Source organism: Maylandia zebra, linkage group LG5, assembly GCF_041146795.1.
Source record: "Maylandia zebra isolate NMK-2024a linkage group LG5, Mzebra_GT3a, whole genome shotgun sequence".
Lineage (NCBI taxonomy): Eukaryota > Metazoa > Chordata > Actinopteri > Cichliformes > Cichlidae > Maylandia > Maylandia zebra.
This window is the reverse complement of record NC_135171.1, coordinates 40,241,278-40,258,858: the sequence shown is the minus strand read 5'-3', so window position 1 is coordinate 40,258,858 and position 17,581 is coordinate 40,241,278. Positions and strand designations below refer to the sequence as shown.

At 44.1% G+C, this 17,581-nt stretch overlaps 1 protein-coding gene across 9 annotated transcripts in view; it reads left to right on the top strand.

Moving 5' to 3' along the window:
- LOC101477666 (dedicator of cytokinesis protein 3) overlaps positions 1–17,581 on the top strand; it is a 239,469-nt gene that overhangs the window by 31,323 nt on the left and 190,565 nt on the right. The window lies entirely within an intron of this gene.

Here is a 17,581-nt window from a genome sequence, read left to right as displayed (position 1 = left end):
ATTTATATAAATCAGCAGCTAACTGCTGCAGCCGCCCACTACAGCACCACCCTCTCTTCGTGACAGGAAGTTATAAATGAGGACGCTGAAAAGTAAAAGGACGTCAGTCAATGCAGATCTGCAGTAATCTGATGTCAAAGTTCACCGCTGTGAGTAGGTGCGTCAGCGTAAAGTCATTTTCACCCAGGTTGCTCGTACTAGCGCCGCTAATGTTAGACGCACTTGGACAATCTGACGTCATGCGTGTGCACGATATCGTGTCACACAGTCAGCTTCAGTCTGAGCATCATTAGGGGTTTAAAAAGGCCTCTGAAATACATCTGCATGCGGATAAAGTTTAACCTCGTCCATTAGCGTGTGCTCACTTTTAACCGTTTGAGTGTTTTTGCTGCTTTTAGATGCGTCGTTTTAATTTTCCTTCCATTTAATCAACTCGGAAATGAAATGCCAGGACGATTCCCAGTCACCAGTGATGTAAGGATACTGAACGAACAGAGTTATTGGGACTGGGATGGAGATGGTGGGCGGAGTCTTTTCATTTAAAGTGATCATGTCTTTGCTTGCCTGCCATCAACTTTAATGACCTTTTTAGAGCAGTTTCCTCTCCCGGCTTTCCTGATAAATAAGGGCCTTTTTTGTGCTTTGCTACAAATGCATTGTGTGAGTCAGCGTGCAGGCCAGGCACCTGGGGTTTCCCAACACACACATTCAAACACACACACTCTCATTTAGTTGGATGGCAGATGAAGTTTGGCAGTGCCAGCAGCTCCTCGCTCTGCCAACAGTGCCCTCGGTGCAGAGCGGGTGTTTCCCCGCAGCAGCGCTCCTACACTCTGACCTGCAGCTACGCTCATTAATGTGTTAATTGATGTGAGCTCTCGTAGACACGCTGCCAAGTCTGGATGGCTTCAGACGCTCGGTTAATAACTTAAAAACTTAAGTGCTGGGACTGAAGTCAACAGGGACGAGTCTTCCTTCGCTAAAGAGCTGCATTTAAATTGGCACAGCAGCAGTTTCCTGCTTCGCGATGACAGACTCAGCAAAGTAGTCCTGCCAGGAATTAAATATACTTCTGACTTTACAGGTTTCTCTCTAATCAAACATTGTTCATGGAAAAGTGGTGTCTGCCATTTAGCAGATTCGGAAGATGAAAAATTAATGAATGTAAGAAGCGATAAAGCAGTTTAAAGGTGGGTTCTTCCCTTTATGTATAACCATGTGTAAAGATGCTGCTGTTAATGCATTTATGCAGCAAGAAATGCACGGCCTTGGTGCAGTAATAGTGTGTGGAAGCAGAGAGCAGTGCTAAGATTAGACACACACATGCATCCTGGTGGCTTCCTCTAAAAGCAGCAGTAATGCAGAGTGCTGTTGGGTGATTAGTGTGTTTTTAAGCCTGTATAATGGAAGCTTAGCCCAGTGCTCCACTTTCAGGGCAGAACAGCAAGCCCGGCCATCTGGACACTCGTCGACTCTGATGCTGGTACGAGGGCCGTACGAGGCCGCGGCACAGAACAAAGAGCCGGGCTAGAGCAGCAGCAGTGTCACTGTCGGAGAGAAAAGACGCGCTCGGTGGCTGTGGCACGCATTTCTTTACTGTCAGCGTGTTTGTTTGATTTTTCTCACCATCACACAGGCTTTAACAACAATACTCACTGTACATCGTACTTTAAGACTTTCAGGCAGCATCGATGCTTTCTTATGCATGAGGGAACGTACAGTAGATGCACCTGGCCTAGGACACACACACACGCACACACACACACACACACACACACACACACACACACACACACACACACACACTCCCCTCCCCCATGCCTCACGCTGTCTGATGATAATGTGGGGCAGGCAGATCAGCCAGATGTTTCTGGGTATAGTGTGTGTGTGTGTGTGTGTGTGTGTGTGTGCACATGTGTTTTCACACCATGAGATATGCTTGTGTGTCACATTTTGGCGCGGTTCTCTTGAGCTGTCAGTATGAAATTATCTGGTAACAGAAAACTCTTCATCTGAGTTTGATCTTGAACGATTGAACCTTTCAGTATCAGCTCACATGATTTTTGTTAGTGCATCTCTGTCTCACCCTGACACACACACACACACACACACACACACACACACACCAAAAATCTGTCATTCAAAATGTCTTGTGTCTGTGGATATTGCGGGGTTTTGTTGCCTCGATGGTTCGGGTTCGATTCTGGTTGATATGAGGTTAAAAGATGGACGTTCAGGGCTGCTGAAGGCGATTGGAAGCGTAACATCACTGAGGACACTACCCGGCTCTGTCCAGGACTAGTTTCTGTGGGGGAGGGTTTCCAGATTAATCACCAGAGATGAACATATGCGTCAGGATGTGATGTCATTAACACGACAGAGTCCCGTAGCCTTCTCTGGTTTTGCTGAGCGGAGTACTCCTTCTTGACATCCTCAGAATACTTTATTAATCCTGAAGGAAATATTATTATGTTATTGTGTGCTTGCCCTCTCACATTCAGAGTTTATTTTGGATACATAATAACCAAGTTACTGGCACTGTGAGGGGTTTTATTCCACCCATAAAGAATAAAGTGAGAATTTCAGAGCACCAATAAAGTTCAGGGATGATTTTAGCATCGGTTTACAGCTGTTGGGTTTCAAAGCAGCAAAGACATGCATAAATAAATGTTCCCTCAGTGGTTGACGAAATGTTGGTGACAAATTTGAGCATTTAGTGAGTCCACGCTGCTCGCAGCCTTTAATATTTTTCTTTAATTTAGGTGTTTGAATTCTTCCCTTTTTATCTCAAATAAACCCAGAAACCTTTCTGTAAGCTAAAAGCTCGAGCTGCAGTCCGGCGTCATTAGACAGCAGGTCTCACACACTGCTAATAGATTTCTATTCTCCTCCAGGCTAAGACCACCGAGCCAAGATTAGAAACAAGGATTTATTTCCTTCAGAGTATTCTCCTTGTGTTCACTCCTGCTGCTGAATTCATGCAAATGCAACTGAAAGCAGAGAGCTAATTGAAACGCAATATTACACAACCTTAGAATAAGATTTACAGGTGATCAGAGTGGGACTGCAGGCAGAGAAAGAAAGAGATGTCATAATATGAGAAGATGCAACAGATGTGAGGTCTGTAAGACAGATACACTGCAGAGTGTATGAAGAAAGCAGAAAGATCTTACAACAAAAGGGAAGAGTGAAACGATTGAGAGACTGCAGGCAGGCGGAGAGATGGAAGATAAAGGGAAGCAAAGGTCGTCTAAATTGTCGGAGGAGAAAAACAAACCAGTGTAACGTGAGGTGACAGAAGCTGAGCTGAGGGAAGCAGTGTCACGGCTGCTGAGCCGTGTGGTGTTGGAGGAAAGGACCCAAAATGCAGGCAAGCGACGGATGATATGAGCGAGAGTTTATTTACAGAGTGGCAGAGGGACAAAAACGAGCAATGAAGCGCGAGTAGTTACTGAAGAAAACCTAAACTGGGAAAAACTAAAGAGCAAACCTGAAATCATCACGAAACGGCGTGAGGGGCAGAGACGCACGATACCAAGAAACACAGACCGACACCCACTATATACACACACACACACAGGAGGGGAGAACAGCTGATCCTAATACACAAGACGACCTGAGGAAACAAGCTGAACACAGTGACAACAAACACAGACCTTCAAAATAAAACAGGAAATCCACAACACGAACAGGGCACAAGGGGAGGACACAGAATACCAACATCAGAATAAACTAGACAATAATCATATAAAACACAAAGCGCTGGGTCGACCCAGCACCACGACAAGCAGGGTGAAGAGGAGAGGGTGTGAGAGAGTGAAAGCCCAGAGCGTCCTCTTCAGCCGTCATTCAGCCTCTGCAGATAAGTGCTACTGACCTCATTCCTCTTCCCCCTTTCCCTTCTCCCCTTCGTCTTGTTGCCTGGCTGATCGAGGCGACAGATTGTGGAGTAAAATGATGAGGGGAGAGTAGAGGAAGAGGTAGAAACGGGGACAGCAGAGCGCTGCATGGACAGTGAATGCGCTTCAGTTTTTCACAGTGGAGATTTATTTCCTGACTTGAATTGCATCTCTTTTGGTTCCGGGTGCGATGTTCTCTGAACGATTCTTTCATTTTATTCAGTTTTCTAAAGTAAAGCTTAAGAGTTGCCACAGAACGGCACTAAATTTGTTGTTTTACCTTTTTTCTTCTCGCTGAGTGCTTTTCTGCTGTCTTGTGCCAACAGGGCGAGATCTGAAGTTGTGTCAGTTATATAAAGAAAATGATGTCATGGCCTTCCATGTAAGCCTCCGGGTGCAGCCCCGCAGATGCTCTGCTGTGAGAGGACACTCGGCTCCTTCAGCTTCACTGACAGTTGCTAAATCATAAGATGAGCACATGGTCTGCATACGTTCTACATCACACTCAGTTTCACATCTTCTTGTTCATCACTGCTGCATCTTTTCCTGACGTCAGGTCCTCTGTGTTCAAACTCGAGTATTCTTTCCCTTTATGATATCAGATCACTGTCATGCATTTACCTGATCTGATTGCTGCTCAGTGCCTCTCACACTGATGCCTGACACATTTAAAATATTCCACTAATGCATGTATTTTAAATAAAGTCACTGATAAAGTCCAGGCTTTACGAACAGTAACAATGATTGATTATTGACGGAGCTGAAGATGCTGCTGAGAGCTCGTTCAGTATTTTATTGATCTGGATTGTTTTTGTCATTTCTCAGATAGGATGTGTGCGATCATAATGTCTGTACCATCTTGCTTTCCTTCCCTTGTTCCTTTTCAGGTAACCTATAGCATCATATAGCAGTGTAGACTGTATATGAAAGACGGATGGAGCCAGTGAGGAAGCTAAACAACTTCTAACAACCACCACAGTTTATGATGCTAATCAAAGGAGCTTGCAAAGAAAAGCGTCTCATCACTACTTTTATGTCTTATTGAATTCAACATGATGCTTATTTTGCAAATTAAGGCCCCGCTGCAGCTGCATTTGTTTAATCACCTGCTCAAATTAACAGGGTCAAATTCATCCACTGCAGAAAGTGTGTTTGAAATCGTTTTGAGTATAAAAGATCTCCGTCTTCATGTGCGAACAGCCTTTTACCCGCCACAGCCTTCCAGCAGCACAGATAACCTTCACAGGAAGCAGCAGGAAACTCTGCTTGTTCTTCCCGCTGCTTGTTTCGGCCGTTGGCAGCTGTCGCGGATGCAACCCCGACCGTTCTCCCAGTTGCTCATTTCCACATAACGATGCCATTTGGACACACGAGCTAGTTTGCACAGTGGTAGCGACTGTCGAAGTTCCTCTCATGCATCTGGTTGTTTTATTCTTCCCGCTGAAACACACGCAGACACTCAGACATATGTTTTCTACCCACATTCTCTTTATTCGCCTTAACTCTGTGGTTTGAATGCATGCATAGGGCACAGTAGTTAGGTTGTTCAGTACAGATGCACTTTTGTACCTTTTCACTGGTTTGAATCAAAAAGGCTCCGTCTCTCTGGTTCAGTTACGACGATGAAGCATTTGGAAAAATAAACCTCACATGAATCTGAAGGATGTGAAGCAGCTGGTGTTGACTGACAGCAGCACTGATGTAAAGAGTGCTGGAGTAAAACACGACAGGTCCCACTGCAGTCCTGGAGAAGTCAAATAATATATTTAATGACCGTCTCCTCTCCCACGTCTCTCAGCTTTACGTATGGCGCGTTCCCTCTACACATGCCGGTCGTCTGTTACATTCACAGGAAAATTAAAAACACCATTACCAGTTTTCTGTCATATGGACATAATGTCATAACATCAGGATATCAGATCTGACCTCTTCTTCCATTCACTGGTGAAAATTCTTCTTCTTGTTCTTAGCGGGCGACCAGCGGCGGTGGTCTGCCGCGCAACCAGTACGCTGCTGTAGGTGCCGCAGGTTCTCTTGCTTGACCAACGATTATCTTCCACGCTTTTCGATCTAAGGCGATGGTTCTTGCCTGCTCGAGGTCAAGTCGAAGGGCCTTCAAATCATCCTGGATTTGTTTCATCCATGTCTTCTTTGGTGCATTTCGATGTACCCCTCAATCGGTGGGGCGGGTCAACCAGAGTAGGCCATGGGGGTAGCGGCTCGGGTCCATTCGACAAATGCGGCCAAACCAACGGAGTCGGCGGCGCTGGATTAGGTCGCCGATCGTCGGTTGGCTGCCGCAGCTGGTGAGGATGGTGTCATTCGAATGACGGTCGCGAAGGGAAACGCCGAGAATGCATCTAAGGCGACGCATTTGGAAAACTTCGAGCTTGCTCAGGTCGTGTTTGAGCATTGTCCACGTCTCTGCGCCGTAAAGTAGAATGGGCAGGATCAGGGTTCGGTAAAGGCGGATCTTTGTCGCCAATGAGATGTTGACTGGTGAAAATTAGAATCCAATAAAAAATTTACATTCGTCCGACAATCGGAACCTGCAGCTAAAGTCTAGGAAGGTATGTGTTGTTTTTAACCTGTATGTTGCGAACATCACAGGTGTTGATTTACCTTTATAACCAAGCTAAGCAGTGCTAGTGTTCACTCATAGCTACGACCTGCCCAACCCCCCCCCCCCCCCCCCCCCCCCAAGCTTTTGAAGTTTTATTGTTAAACAAATTGGTGACATGCAAAGTTTTCAAGGGTTCAAAAGACTAGTCTGCAAGCCAGTTAGCGTCTCCGTGGCTATGTCCATCTTTTATATACAGTCAGTGTGTTTCATGTGTGGAGTGCCTACTGCAGCCAGCGTGGTTTGTGTGTCATTTACATGTCTGTGCACTGATGCATCAGGTTATGACATTAGAGAGGAATCTGTTTGCCCTAACTCGATCCTGGTATGAAGGGCGGTGCGTGTCTTTCCCTAAACTTCATCACGTATTTATTTCAAACCTGACCAGTGAGTGAAAGTGAAGATGAAAGGTGAGGGACCACCATCCCTGTCAGACCATGTTGTGTCAGAGCACAGAGTGTGCACGTGTGGGGAGACGCAGGAGGAAACGGGAAAAGTGGCATCAGATTACTCGGTCGCCGTATCCACTGCTGCAAACCGCCGTCACATTGCAAATAGCAGCAGGGAACCACCAGTGAATATACGCTACTGACATCTCCATCTCAATCTGTTCATCACACTGTGGACATAATTACAGCGACCTCAGTGTGAACAGCTTCACAGAGTTAGAATCACGACAAAGCATTTAAGGTTTCTCGCCTCGTGCGGTCGGTGAAAGTCTGCAGTGTTTTTCACAGTATATCTTTTCAGCATTTCCAGTATTATGGGTTGTCCTGCTGTTCATCACTCACAATCCTCCTTCCAGCCTGTAAGGGCTGCATCAGTTTGCAGTGTTGTTACCACTAAACTCCAGAGTTCCCTACTGATCTGTATCCATTTAAAATTCTTTGTACTTATGAGAGCACTCACTGATTTTATGCTGTGTTTGGTCCTGTGTGTTTTTAGCTCGGAGGCATATGCAACAGCTGTAACCCCTGCTGCTCGCTGCCTTTTTGGTGCCAATTACATTTCTCTGTAGCTTGGATGGGCTTGCTGGAAAACATGCTCTTCATCCCCTCGATGCTGCCTCATTTTCTGCATTAGATTAATTTCACTCTGTTTCCGATTCCCTCGCTTTTGTTTGTTTTCCTCGCTTTTCTTTTCCACGGACAGCGCACACAGTCACGCATGCACATTTTCTCTGTGCCCCTGGTGCTCCAGATTTTATTATGAATTCACTTCAGCGATTTGTCTTGACAGCAGATTTGGTTAGGGGAGTCCCCTTGAGTTTACTACATTACCTCTGCATTAACAAGCCTGCGAGAGTGCGCCTGCGTGTGTGTTTGTTCGCGTGAGGGAGGGAGATGAAGAGCTAAAGCGACGCAGCGGTGCCCACACAGAGGAAGAAGGTGGGAGAGAAAATGAAGATGCATGAGCGCTGCATAAAGAAAATATCATCCTACTTCCCTCTCCTACATTAACTGATGTAATTTCTAATGGAGAGAAGTGCAGATACAAAAATGTCATGATTCAACCGGTTCACTTCTACTTTCTTTTAATTACTCATGTCTTCTGTTCCTCCCACTTCCATCTGCAGAAGCTAGAGCAATAAAAATCTGTTTGCCTATCTGAATGAATAACTATCTTACACTGAATCCAATATAGTTTAAAGGGAAGCAGCAGCTCGTCTTCTTCTGCTGTAGCTCTGTCATGGAGGAGCGTTCCCTCCAGCATCTTTTGTCCTGGGTTTGTATTTACATTTTGTTGGTCAGTAAGAAGCTGGAGGCTGCAGTTTGGTGTTTGCGCTAAACTGCATTGCATTAGAAGGAGAAGTGCTTCTGTTGGGGTGACAAAAAGAACAATAACCTGTCAGTTTGTAGGCCATGACTTGCTAAAGAGTGCAGAGGAACAGAGAGGTGCGCCATGCTTTCAGAACAGAGTTCTTATGTTAGAACGAGACCCTCGATCGTGATGTAGCTGAGGTCATTTTCACACACGCATGGAAGCTTTGAGTGCTTTTCAGGCTTAACAGATGCAGGCGCACGAGAGAATGCAAAATAAACCATCAGAGGGACGAGTTCACATCATGTCAGATTTTATAGAACGACATATATAATGATGCAATCAAAGCCGGTAAGTGGGAGACACATGCTTCCCTTCAAGCCACGCCCCTCATCTACTCACCTGAAACCAAACTTCAGTTAAGCTGTGAAATGTAGAATGGAAGAGGCGGGTTAAAGAGGGAGCTGTGAGGTGTGGTCATGATATAACCTCTGGTGTTGCTCAGATTCCCAGAAATCTAAATGATGCACACGGAGCACGTTCATGTCTACAGTCTGCAGTCGGTCTTCACAGCAAAGCATGTTTTTAAAAAAAGATGCTCAGCACTATAATTACGTCCAGCTTTTCCTGGGTGGAGACGGTTTGGATGCACTCGCAGCGAGAGTGGATGACTTGCAGATTTTGTTATTCTTTCATTTAAATGTGAGTGCAGCAGAATCTGTTGGTGTATGATGGCACAGACGCTGCTGGATGCTTTTCATCATGGTGACGGCATGCGATGTAATCGTTCACCTAAAGATTTGTTCTGTCGTTAGAACTTGTACTACGGACAAAGGCGAGTGCTGCAACGCTACAGTGATACAACAGGTCTGCACGCCGAGAGGAGTGAGCAGCCAGAATGACTGGGATCATCCAGTTCTCTGGAATTTAACTGGAAGAGTGAACACAGTTCTTCCAAAAAAGATATTTAGTCATCTCAGGCAGTGCAGATGTGCCATCGATGGTCAGCTGGGGTGAGATCAGGTGATTGTGAAGGCCACAGAGTAAAATCCACATCATCTTCACTCTGATTAAACCACAGAGCGAGCCCTCGTGCCCTGTGGATGGCACCATGTTCATCCTGTCCGCTCCAACCAGGATACAACGCTTTCATCGCTCACAACAACTTTGTATTATTTGCATATTAAGGCATTGCATGTTTCATTTGCTGACCATCTGTAAAGGAAGAGCAGGCAGGGAGGGAGAGACCAGTGAACGCTGCCTAACACACCTCTTTCCTCTTCTTTCAGTTGAACCATAATCATTTTGCAGCTCTCAGGTTGTCTGTGTCCTTGCATGATTTTGCCATAAGTTATTGACAGTTTGGAGAGAAACATCAATACCGCATCTCTTCTGATGGGTAGATTAATACAGGCGTATTATCAGAGGGAAACTTCCCTCAAAAACTCCAGTTTAGTTCCCACGTAAGATCCATGTTTAGAGGATGTGCAAAAATTGACCTTCAGTCAGCTTCTGCAGAGGAAAACGAGGCGTGCAGCACCTGCAACATCAGATATGTGCACCGTTTTTTACCCCTTCTCTCCGTTGTCCCTCCTAACTAACAAGCTTCTGTGGGCACTGCACATTTTTATAAAAGATTATAATTTTAGAGATTTTCATGGCATGTTTTGCTTGTTTTCCACATTGAAAAACAAAATCAGCTGATCTGTCTGCTTTGCTCATGAGGATGTTTTCAGTTTATACACAAGAAACATCTTCACACTGTCATGAACGACTTTTTTGGCTTCAGACTCGAGTGACCATTAGAGGAGCTGCACTTTTTGCCAGTTCTGTACTGGTGTCAGTTTTTCAAACCCAGAGTTCGTCATCCATCCTTTTCTTTTATGATCAGATCAAATCTTCTTATCTGTGGTTACGTTCTCTCTTCTGTAACTAACAGTTTGGGAATTAAAGGCGAGCTTTAAATATTGAATTACTAGATGTTTTCCCCGTGTTGCAGCCTCCCGCTTTTTCCAGAGCACGCACTGGAACAACGGCACAGTCACACGTGCACTAAACTCTGTCGTGCACTCGAGGGGCGGCGTATAATGTGAGTAGCTGTGTGTTCCAGTCAAGCAGAGTTTATCCAGGTCAGTAAGTTGATCTGATTAAGTCAGTTTAACAGTCGCCTGAGGGTCTCTCCCTGCTGCACGCCCCTTTTCCCTCGCTTCTCACCTCAAAGTGCTTTTCCCTCTTTCCCCCTTCATTGTGGGACTTTTGCAGTCTGTCCCACTCTCTCTTCCCCCCCGTCATTTAAAATCTCTGCTCATGTCTTTCTGTCTCTGTACGCCTGAGATCTGGCGGTGTGCTGCTAATTCCAGTTATTTAATTCCAGTAATGGTGGAGGGGGATGAATGTCACTGTGAGATCAGGGCTGAGATTGGTGCACATTTAAGGCTCAGTCTGGTATTGTAGCGTCGTCCCTTTAAAACCACTTTTGTCCTTTAATCTTTATTTCAGAAATCCTTAACTTTGCTTCAGGCCCTCTCATTTCTTTCCCTTCTTGATGGTTTATCTGCCTCTGCCATGTTTTTCCTTTTTTCGATTGTTTTTATTCTTTAATTCCTCTGGAATAACTGCTTTTTGTCGTCCCTCTCTCCCATGCTATTCTTCCATCTTTTTCTTCGTATTTCCTTGTTTTTCTAGCGCATTGCTTCTCCTGATTTTCCCTTTTTCTTTGGCATCCATCATCAGTTGTTGTAAAAATTAGAACTGAGGACCATTTATTCCAACAAGCTTCATTATCTGGATGAATTATTTCAGTTTAAATGAAGAGAGCATCGTAAGAAAGCTTTCTCAGAATTAAGGATGGAAAATAATTCCTACCCGGGTTTCTGAGATAGTCGAGTCGATAAAAGTAAAACTGGTGGTTTGGTTTGACTCCCAGGCTGATTAAGATGTTTAATAAAGAGCTACTCACTAATTGATTTCAAACAAAGATGAAGATGAAGGTTTATAGATGTTAGAAGAAGAAATAAGGTCGAGTGTTTTTCTGCAGTTTTTCATTGTTTTGCACAAAGAACTGAAGAAATTGCCAGTAAATCGTTTTTTTCCTTGTTTGATTCTTTTCAGCTCCGTGAGCTTCGTGCCATCTCACTGTGGCTGCAGATTTGTTTCAAGAAGGCTGAACTTCGACCAGATTGTGTTTTTATTGTGTTGTTACAGACTGAAATGTTGCAACAGAAGTCGGGTTTGTTGGCCAGAATGACTCAACATTTGGACGGCGAGATGGGGTGGAGCACCGGTCCCTCTGAGTCGCTTACGCACGACTTTCTGAGCACAGAAACACAGCTGATCGGTGACAGGACCGCACACGGAGCCATAAACACAGCCCTCTCAGCTGTGGGCTCCACCTGCTAGTTAGCACCAGTGCAGTGTTATTTTAATCAGGAGGGCGGAGCGGCGAGCCTGCGTAGAGGCATTTTTTTTCTTTTGCTTCCCGTCCATCAGAATTTCTTCTCGTTAATCCCGACTAATGCTTCTTTTGTCCAAAGACACGTCACCAGCAGGCCTCCTCCTTTTTCTGCCCGACTTCAAACAAATCAATTACTGCAGGACGAGATGGCTCTGTGCCGCCGGTGGAGCGTTTTTGCTGCTGTTAACAGCCACGGACGGATTAGGAAATCATAATTAAACCTGAAATGCTGAAGCACATATTTCATGTCGAGGTGTTTATATATACAGCACACGCGTGCATAGCGAGTGGTCTAGCTGAAATCCCGTGGCTTGCTTGGAGGACGTTGGGCTGCTGTCACCGACGTCTGCGTCCCGTCTCGGCCCATATGTGCTCGCATCAGGCTGCATTTGATGTGTAATTGTGCATCATTTCCCCAAAGTCAATTAGCGACGCTTCTGAGCCCCTTAGAGTGAGATTTATCAGAGCCCACTCCACCCAGAGCAACAAGATGACATCTGTCTGTAGCTCACTCCCCTCACCCACCCCCTCCCTCTAAATCTGTACTGGAAGGACTGGTAATTCTGGACCTGTTCAGCTGTTGTACCATTTGTTAATGAGAAATAATTAATAAGCAGAGCTGGTGTTGTCGTTCTTGTTGGACCATCTGCTTTCAGTGTCACCACACAAACTTCATCCTGGTCACCGCTTTGTGCCGATGAGCCAGATTCAAGCTGCAGAATTATTGTTTTCATTTTTCTTTGCTGCTACACTGCTGATCAACCTCATATTGATTGAAGCGCAGTTTGCACCGCCTGTTCTGGAGGTGAACACAAAAACATGAGACTTCATCATTCGACAGCTACGCCCACCTCAATAGTTTGATAGCACACTAGTGATGAAAGACTCATTGGGAGTTGTGTTGTTTTATACAGAATAATTTATACCACCCACTGAAATCCACCAAGGAGGCTAGCTAGCAGAAGGCCAGAGTTTCAGCTTACGCTTTAAGTTGTTGCCAATCCATTTTTAGCTGGTACAGCATCTGAAAGTGTGCAAAAGAGCTTCAGTGAGACGAGTGAAAATATCACTTCACTTCAAATCAAATCAAATCACTTTTATTGTCACATCACATGTGCAGGTACATTGGTACAGCACATGTGAGTGAAATTCTTGTGTGCGAGCTTCACAAGCAACAGAGTTGTGCAAAATACAATAATGTAAACAAGCAAAATACAAGAATGGCTACATCTGAAACTAATAAATATATGTACAATATATAATAGTATATGCATTTCTGGATGTGTATACTAAATATTTTTCTACGTGTGTGTGTGTGTGTGTGTGTGTGTGTGTGTGTGTGTGTGTGTGTGTGTACACACATATTTTACAAATTAAATAGAGTAAACAATAAATAAAATATCTAAAAATATACAGAGTTGAGACATGTGCAAAACAGTGGCATTACTGTACAGTATGGAGTGCATAATGTTAAAGTTCCAGTAGTGAAGCTGAGGTGTCTATGACGTGTTCAGCAGTCTGATGGCCTGGTGGAAGAAGCTGTCTCTCAGTCTGCTGGTACGGGACTTCTACAATAACTGAAATATTTATTATGTATGATTTGATCCATCCAACATGTGCTGTTTATTCGGGTTCAGGTCGTGGGGCAGAGACACCTCAGATCTCCCGCTCATGTAGTTTCTCCAGTGTGACCTGCGTCTGCCTCGGGTGGGATACCCTCAGAGTATGCAGTTATTTTTGTGCCACTATTCTGAGCACATGTAAAAAAAGTTTGCAGGTGCAAGTGTGGTATTTTGAGGAGAAATTTATTTTGAGCGAAGAAAAGCTGAATTTGAGTGAAGAAAATTCATTCCTGCGTGCAAAAAATGTATTTGTGTTTGCTATTATCCCGAAATGGATTCTGGGATATTGCATTTCGTCATTTCGAGCTGATTGGAGACCAGAACAGCCAATCAGATGTTTTTGCATCCAAGTCTGTGATTGGCTGGTTTTGTGGCACAAATATAATGGTGTACAGAAAGAGTTGAGCGCGCACGAGCAACACATTGCGAGCGAGCGCAAATGCAAAAACTGAGCGAGAGGGGCTGCTGTTGTGTGTGTGTGTGTGTGTGTGTGTGTGTGTGTGTGTGTGTGTGTGTGTGTGTGTGTGTGTGTGTGGATAATAGCAAACACTGAAATACATTTTTTGCATGCAGCAATGAATTTTCTTCACTCAAAATAAATTTCTCCTCAAAATGCAACACTTGCACCTGCAAACTTTTTTTTACGTGCGCTCAGAATAGTGGCACAAAGATAACGGCATATCAGAGCAGCTGACCGAGGAGGCGTCCTGATCTCTTTCATCACAGCTGACAGCTTGTGGACTGGATATAAAAGATGGTCGTACCCACAGAGCTTTCACACACTGGTTTACAAACCTCAGGTTGACACTTTGTTAGCAACATTGCTGCCGCTATGCTGGCTTTTCAGAGATAACGTAGAAATCATTTAGCAAAGAGCTAAATTTAATGTTAGTTTAGTTGTGTGGCTTCTGATGGTCCTTTGTGTTTGTGTGTGATTGTGTCTCACTGTTAAGATTGTAAATATGAACATGTGTGCTGTTTAAGCAGTCCATTATGCTTGAAATGCTTAAAATGAGCAGTGGGATGAAAATAGCTGGTTTATGGTCACGTACATGTTTTCCTGCTGCTTCAGCTTTGGATACAAACACAGTGTTGAGTAAACTGCTAGAAAATACTGATAATGATAGAGGGAAATGACAAAAAAGAGACAAAGTTGCAGAAGTTTTGCTTACTTGGTAATTAAAGATAATGAGATGCCCTCGTGGAGAGAGAGTGAAGCAGAACTTACTGTAATTACTCAGTTTGAAACTTCTGTCTCTGACTGATGTCGCAGCTTTAAAGGTTTGAAATGGAGAAAACTCGACATAAAGCGTCTCTTTTCACTGTGATTCAGTCAGCGTTACAATCCAACGTTTTTACATCTGCATGCATGCCGTTATTGTACTTATTTATTGAAAAATGTTAAGAAAATAATATCAGTATTATTATTATTATTATTAGCTGATGTGTCTTTGAATTGGTTGAAAGGTGATGTTTGGTAATGATAAGCTCCTCCATCAGCACGTTCCTGTTATACCTGCTCTAGCAGGGGAAAAGGCAGAAAATGCTCCGAGTCAGGCTTTTACCGACCACAATGCAACTTAATGTTTTCTGTGTGTCGTCCCAAGGCCTCAGTCGGCTAATGCACTTATGCAACCATAGGAGCTCGACTCATCCTGCAGCACATCCTTCTTTTCCCATTTTCTCCCCTCTGTCTTTATATGTATGGATACTTTAGATAAATAGATGGCAGGACTCAGAATGACCCGAGGAGGGTGGAGCTAAACAATAAATCTAACTGTATTGCTCTTCCTCCCACCGCGACGCCTCAGGTTGCTCTCCTGGTGTAGAATTAGCCGCTCAGGGCTGGGCTTATGCAAGCGAGAGCTTCACTCTGACCCAAATGGAAAAGACAAAGCCTACAGCCGCTCTGCCACGGGTTACTGTAGCTCACAGATTTAGAAGTTGATGAATGATTCAATATAACACCAGAGGCTAGCAGCTGATCTCAACAGTTAGGATGAGCGATGATGTTTAGTCTGAGAGTATTTTTAACTAAACCACATCAGAAATCCTTCAGAGTTTGGTGGGTTTATCAAAACATGTCAGCGTACCTCACCAGGGTTTAAACCTTTCATGCAATGCAGCTCTGGAATTTAATGAAGACCCTTTTTGCTGTAGCAAGTATTAAATAGAAGTACAGATTTGTTTTTTTTTCTATTTACTTTAATATTTCTAATGATATAGAAGTGTGTGTGGTTCCCCAGCTGCACCAAGGCCGATCAGCAAGCACTCCAGCGGGTGGTGAAAGAAGCTGGCAGAATTATTGGAACAAGTCTGCCAGAGATCAGTAATATCTTCCCCACTCGCTGTCTGAGGAGGGTGCACAGTATCCTGCGGGACCAACATCACCCTGCGCGCCACCTTTTCCATCTGCTGCCCTCAGGGAGAAGGTACAGGTCTATACAGGCCAGAACATCCAGACTGGCCAACAGCCTGTATCCACAGGCTGTGAGGCTCCTGAACTCTCTGCCCCCCTCTCACGGACAATAACCATATCCAACTTCTTAATAGCAATGAACTGGTCTGCATTGGTGCATCATATCTTTATTCTCTTCCCCCTCCTGCCCCCCCCCCCTCTTTCTTAAATAGATAACTATCATATCTGATATCATATCTCACAGTACAATAATATTGAATGGGTTGCATTGTTGTATTTTGTCATGTTTCTCAGGTCTTTGTCTGAATTTCTACGAACATTATTGCTAAGGATTGTCTTATTGCATTGGAGTCACACTGGGTTAAATATGTACACTTGGGTTTTAAGGGGTATTTATTATTTTCTTCTTTTTTTTGGGTTGTATGGAAGCCCCAAACGCAATTTCATTGTTCTTGACAATGACAATAAATAAATAAATACTAAGATAGGAAAATTCTCCACTACATCTGACTGCCACAGTATAAAACATCCAAGCTGTATAGATGAGGAGGGTGGAAGCAGTGGGAGAACTGAGAGAAAATCCAGGTTTTGTTTAGTCTCAGGGCAACTCTTCGATTTTTAGATTAACGAGCTTCCATCCAAACAAAGTTTCACTAGTTGGACAATCCCGGGATGTTTGATAACGAGAAAAATCAGCAGCTTTCCAGGATTGATCCTGATTTCGGGGATTATTTTTGGCAGTGGGAGAAACAGATGACTACCCACAGCCAGCGGCAGCTGCACACGGGCCGAGCTCTCTGTGAAAATCTTTTTCCACTTGAAATAGAAGATTAATATCATTATGATGGGAACAGTTTATTATTGATGAATGAATGAGGTGTTATTTTTCAGCTGGAATCACCAGCTGATGTGGTGATGTTTTATTGTGGTCAGTTTTCACTTCAGTATTAAAATCCCGAGTTTAAAACACCTTGAATGTTATATTTTAGATCAGATTAGACTTTGGAACCAATCAGACTTTGATCAGGAGACTCGGCCGTCAGCAGTGAGTCGAACTTTTTATTTTTGATGTTTGAAAAAACTGAAACTGACAGCAGTCAGAGGCTTCTGAGTTCCTCTGTAGCTACACTGTGTCCATCTACAAAGTATGTAAAAGACAGACGTGGCCTTCATGGCGCCCCCTGCTGGGCTGTGAGGTCCTCGGGCTGATCAGTTGGTTAATGTTTTAAATGCAGATATGATGAGCGATGTGAGGGATGCACTCATCACAAGTCATCTGCTTTAATTTAAAAAGTAAAAATGAATATTAGTGTTGAACCTGTCACTGGTGGAGATCATAAACCCACCAGGGAAGGGTTTTTATTCAGGTCACAGATCTGTGGAATCGGGCCCATTTTTCCCGCAGGTGTCTTTTGGCAGACTGAGGAGTTTCTGCACTGAAACCAAAGTTTAGCTGGAATTTTAAGCTCACTTGGTTCACGACGGGCAGATGACTTATTTGGAAACATCTAGCTGTTATATTCTGTCATGAATAGTAATAGGTGATCATTACTATAGGTGACTACTTTTAACACTTTAAGCAGGTTTTGCATGTCGTACTCGTGTACTTTTACTTTAAAGCGTGCATCTGATCGTATCATGACCATCCAGTCTCATCCCATCACTGACACGACTCCTCCAAGTAAACCTAAAATAAAAAGAGGTCCTGGGTAGATCAGCCTATTTTCAAGCACTTGAGCAGTGAGGTGTGTTACCATGTGCCCCATTTTCACTCTTCTCAGTGGTGTCATTTATCCAGCATCCTTT